The following is a 6000-nucleotide window of genomic DNA, read 5'->3' as shown; positions in this document are numbered from 1 at the left end:
TCAGAATTGTTGTCACGGTTGTGCAGTGTCAGTGATCAGGAGAGGCAAGGCATCTCTTGATCTCAGTCTGCTTCTACCAGCAGGTAAACAGAGTGTGATGAGAGTTTTATAAAAGGCAGGGTGCTAGGGTGCTTGGAGGGGGCTCAGAAGAGCAAGGGCCCAGCCTTCCTGGGAGAAGGGGCAAGATCTGGGAGAGCTTCCTGGAGGAGGTGACTCTCAAGTCTTACAGGACAGCTGGATTTCACCGAGTCCAGGCCAAGGAGAGGCTTTGGCTGAGGTGTGAGAGGCAAACTGCAAAGACCTCTGGTGTGTCCAGGCATTAGATCCTATGTGGGAAGCCTGTCTGCAGGCCATGATGCAAAGCAGGTCCTATGGGTACTGGGCACCACTGGACAAATTTAACCAGACTAGGAGTGCTGGGACTGAGGGATCTGAAAAAAAAATCTTTACAGGCCAACAGATCTTCTAAACTCAGGTGGCAGTCTTCCTGTGGTGGTCGCCCAGATCCCCTTCAAGGAGGGACACGCTGGGAGAGCTGTAGTCAGCCCAGCCCCTTCCAGATGGCCTCAGCTGCAGAGCGCAGCCAGGCCTGAGATCCTCCCTCTTCCTGGGCAGCACACGTTCAGTGACTGACCAGTGCTGGGGTATAAAGGTGTGGCCATCACAGCCCAAGTCAGGATGACTCTGAGGAACTCATCTAGCTCCAGGACTCCTGCAAGGGATTGCGGGACTGGGGAGGCTGTGGCTGGCCTGCACCACCTGCTTCCTTCCCCTCCATTCTCTCCCAGACGCTATCTCTAAATTCCAGTAAACACAGTCGCAGAGTCTCCTACTCACCCCTTTGGGCTGAGCATTGTCTTTCCATACTGCTCTCCCCCTACTCTCCTCTTTTTAATTTAATTTCTTTTAAACACAGGGTCTCCATCTGTCGCCCAGGCTGGAGGCAGCGGTGCGATCACAGCTCACTGCACCCTCTACCTGGGCTCAAGCGATCCTCTCACCTCAGCTTCTGACTAGCTGGGACTAGAGGCGCACACTACTGTACACAGGTAATTTTCTTTAAAAATATATTTTTATGTTGCCCAGACTAGTCTCAAACTCCTGGGCTCAAGTGATCCTCCTGCCTCAGCCTCCCAAAGTGTTAGGACTACAGGTGTGAGCCACAAAGCCCAGCTCTACTTGCCTCTTTTTAAAGTAAACTTCTTTTTTGTTGAAGTATAACATGCATACAGAAAGATGCAAAACTTAACCAATTATGTACAACATAAATCTCTGCAAAGTGAACATAACCTATAACTGTCACCAGATCAGGAAACAGAATTTTACCAGCACTCCCAGAGTCCCTTTTTGCCCCACTCCTTCTCAAAGGCAACCCCTGTCCTGACTTCTTAACACCACAGACTTAAGGCTTACGTTTTCGAACTTGAAATTAATGGAATCAGAGCGTGCTGTCTTACATATCTGGCTTCTTTCACTCAACATCACATTTGTGAGATTTGTTCATGTTGTTGCAGGTGGCAGTTCTCTATTCATTCTCATTGCTATACACATTTTCATTGTCTAAATTACCCCCACTTTATTTATCTACTCACCACTGATGGGCATTTGGGTGGTTTCCAGTTTATGACTAATACAGATGGCTCTACTATGAACATTCTTGTATCTTGTATAATTGACTTTTGGTGCCTTTATAAACAAACTTCTGTTAGATATATGCCTGGGCTCAGCATTTCCGGAGTAGGCATGAATATGTTCAGCTTTAGCGATGCTTCTGAACTGTTCTTCCAAAGGGGCGGTATTAATTTACCTCTTCCCCAGCGCGTAGGAGAGTTCCAGTTGTTCTGCATCCTCACCAGCCCTTGATATTGTCAGTCTTTGCACTTTCTGCCATCCTGGTGTAGTTCTAATTTGAATTCCCTGGTAGCTAATGAGACTGAACATCTTTTCATATGCTTCTTGGCCATTTGGAGGTCCTCCTTTGTGATGTGGCTCTTCTAAGGTTTTTGCCTATGTATCTAATGAGGTTTTTGCCTTGTTGATTTGGAGGAGTTCTTTATATATGCAAGTGCTTTGTCAGATCCCCATGCTCCTTTTTTGAGATTCAAATATCCCCAGGGTAGGGTGAGGCCTGGCATCACCAATACTTGGGTGGTTCCAAATTACTTTCTCCCTTCTCTGGGCCTGGGAAGCCCTTCCAGAATGGAGGCCTCCTCACTGAGGCTGCATTTCCCTTCCTCTTACCAGTTTTCTTCTTTCGGCTGGGAGAAGCTGAAATACAAAAGGGTACACACTAAAAAAAATCAGGAGCAAAGATCTGGAGTTTTCACAGAGGAGAAAGTAGGCCCTGGGAAGAGTTTGACCTCTCCCCTCCACCTGGGCAATCACAAGTGTGAGCATCTCAGTCTGGGCTTTAAGTGAGGAGGTAACTGCAGACCATGCTCTGAGGAGCTCTCAGGCTCAGGATACCTGGCAGGGGACCGGAGGAGGTTGGAATCCCCTCCCTGCTTCCAGAGAGACAGTGCAGAGGAGGTGCCCCAGCCCAGAGGGGATTGGAGGAGGAGATGAGAAGAAAGAAACAGGGGGTCAGAATGTTTTATGGAAAGATGTGAACCCCTCGGTGGACAAGACTCTGTCTTCACCTCCAGATCCCTGGTCCTTAGCACGGTACGTGCCCCCGAATGTGCCTACCAGAAAGTAAGGGACATGTAGAACTTTCTGAAGGTAAGCCCTGTGGAAGGAGGGCCTGTGGCTGCTCATCAGTATGGGTTGAATGAATGAAGTTCAAATTATGATGTAAATAATAATAGCTCCATTTCTTCAGCAGCAACTAGGCATGTGCACCTACTAGCATCACATTTAATCCAACAAGCACTAAACTGAAATTTATATCCAGTTCCATCTGATTCCAGAGCTCACAGGCTTTTTCCCTAAGCTGCACACCTTCTCATGACAGGAACCATAAAGTGTTTACCAAGGTGTTCTCTAGGCAGGAAGTCCACTCTTCTCCCTTCCAGGTGAGGAATCACAGGCCCAAGAAGAGGGGCTCTGAGAAAAGGAGGGGGAGAAAGGTGAAATTACAGATGCTCCTCTTATACTGCCCATCACCTCCTTCAAACTATGTTTCACTTCCCTTCCTCCCCTCCCTCCCTCTCTCCTTCCCTCCTTCTCCCTTCCCTTCCCCTCCCCTCCCCTCCCCTCCCCTCCCCTCCCCTCCCCTTCTCTCCCTTCCCTTCCCTTCCTTTCCCTTCCCCTCCCTTCCTTTCCCTTCCCTTCCCTTCTTCCTTCCTTCCTTTCTTCCTTCCCTCCCTCCTCCACAAACATTTCTTGAGCACCTACTGTGTGCTGGACTCTGTACTAGGGCCACAGTGACCAGAACAAACACAAAACCCTGTCTTCGTACAGTTTACACTCAGTGGTGAATGCAGAAGACAGTCATTAATCAAATGCAGATGTCATTACACATGGGATGGGGAAACCTGGAGGCAATTGCATGCGGTTTGCTCTTCCAGCCGCAGACACTCCCCTCCCCAGTGTGGGAGGGAGCCCAGCCTCTGTGAGTTCTGTTCTCAGAGGATTTTGTGTTGCTGGGTGAGCCACATCATCTAGCCAAGCCGCTGGCTGCACAGGCTGCTGTTGCCAAGCACCCCAGTACACACCTCCTCCCCTTCCTGGCTTTTGTTTTGTAAAAACACGTTTTCAGGGGAATTATGCTGAATTGTCTGAGAGAGGGAGGGCTTGGAGCAGGTGAGAGGGAAGTAGCTGAAGAAGGGATTTGGGGAGCTTCTCCTCACCAGAAAAAGGGGCAGACAGGCAATAGGGATGGGCAGCAGTGGGGAGACCTTGGAGGGAAGTGGACAGTGAGGACCCTAGGGTGGTCACGCCTACTTGGCACACAAGGTTCCCAACCTCAGCAAAGGTGCAAATAATCCCCCCTATAAACACACACACACACACACACAAACACAAACACACACACTCAGGTAAGCCTGGCAGGGACATTGCAGAGCCTCCAGTCTTCAGGGACTAGGAAATCCTGGACAACAGCCATTATCTATGGTGTCCAGGGCAGCTCGCAGTCCAGAGGACCTAGCCTGAGCTATGTGGGTTCCTTAAGCCCCCAGACCCTTGCTTGAGTGGAGAGGAGCCCCAATGTCAACTGAGATGGAGCTGCCCAGCCTTGCAACACAGCCCGAGTTCGTCACCTAGTTTTCTTCCCTTCATCTTCAAACTCCTTCCTGGCCTCTAGACTATCATATTTCCTCTGACCTTTTTCATTTGATCCTTCACTCCCTAACTCCAGTGGGAGACCTCAACCCAGAACTCCTATGTGCTTCTCTAGCATATTCACCCAAATCTGAGTTGTTTAGCCAGAGTGTCACTGTGGCAGGGTGGAGGGGGTGATACCAGTACTACCTCATCAGGAAGTTGTGAGGATTAAACAAGATAATCCACCTGCAGCCTCTAGTGGAGCACCTGAAACATAGGATGTGCCCCCCCACCCCCCCGGCCCCGTCAGTGTGAGCTATTGTTGTGAATTACCTTTCCAAGCAGAGGGGAGATGGGAACGCAGGCCCAGAGGCCTGGAGGGGCATGCCACATTCGCACAGCTGGAGTTTACACAGCGGTGCTGTCTGAGGATCATAGGAGGGCTGCTGACACAGGAAGGCCACCCAGGATCTAGAACATGTGCGTGATTATATATGCCATCCTAAGGGGTCTGTGATCTCTTCCTGCAGGCCATGGGAAGTATAAGTGTTTTTTTTTTAATTTTTAATTTTTTTTATTTTTTGGAGACAGGGTCTCACTCTGTTGCCCGGGCTGGAGTACAGTGGCTCAATCACAGCTCACTGCAGCCTCCATTTCCCGATCTCAGGTGATCCTCCCACCTCAGCCTCCCGAGTAGCTGGGACTACAGGTGTGCACCACTATGCCTGGCTCAGTTTTGTAAGTATGAGTGTTTTTTAAGCAGAGATGTGCATTTTAGAGAGCCCACTTGGCCATGGTATGGAAGATGGATCTGAATAGGGAGAGACACGCCATTGCATACCATTGACCCTGGTGTATAAAGACAGCCCTTCAGCATCTGGGCAGGCAACATAAGGAGAAGGGGAGGATAACCTGTTTTCCAACTACATCTCATTTTTAGTGAGTAAGCAACTTTAGAATCATGTTAATTGTATTGCCAGAGAGGTGATACCGCAGGAGAAGAAAAACACTGTAAAGAGATCGCAAAATCGAAAACCTGTTGTGGCTCTGCAGGTGACAGTGATTCAGGGACACAGATGTGTCAAAGTTTCTTAAATCCTGACACCTCCCCTCCCACCCCCTGTTCTGCCCACTGACCCCAGGAGGTCTCTTCTTCAGGTTGTGCATTTATTAGGACTCTATTGCGAGTAGCAAAACAAACAAAACCTCAGCTGAGACCAGTTTAAACGGGAAAGGGAAGTTATTGACTTGCATAACTGAAAAGCCTAGAGGGAGGTTTGGCTTCAGGTGAAGCTTGATCTTGTGGCTCAAACAATATTATCTAAGACCTGATTTCCCTCTGTCCTGCCGTCTACAATACAGACCTCACCTGCAGGCTTCACTTAGAGGACCCCCAGTAACTCCAAGCTTTCCCTCACAATTATAAATGGCTGTGTTGGTGCCTGACTTCACATCTCTACCTTACTCTCTCCCACCTGAGGGGGAGTCTGTCTTTCCCACAACAGCCTGCCTTTCCTCCCCTCACTCACATCCATGCCTCCTCACTGCACATTGGCTCTGAGGGGTCATACAGCCATCCCAAAACCAATGAAGGGGGCGTGGGGCTGGGATCCACAACTGGCTAAGGATCCACCATCCTCATCCACACGGAAGGCAAGGGAGGAAGGCTGCTTTCCCAGAGGAAATTGCCCTGAGAACATGGGATCTGGACAAGGGTGAATCCGATGCCACACCGTGTGTGCATTCTCCTTACTCTCTAGGATTCGTCCTCTAGATTTAGAGGCTCCTCTTCTG

Source organism: Pongo abelii, chromosome 16 (assembly GCF_028885655.2).
Source record: "Pongo abelii isolate AG06213 chromosome 16, NHGRI_mPonAbe1-v2.0_pri, whole genome shotgun sequence".
In the NCBI taxonomy this organism is placed as follows: Eukaryota; Metazoa; Chordata; class Mammalia; order Primates; family Hominidae; genus Pongo; species Pongo abelii.
This window is presented reverse-complemented; position numbering follows the sequence as displayed.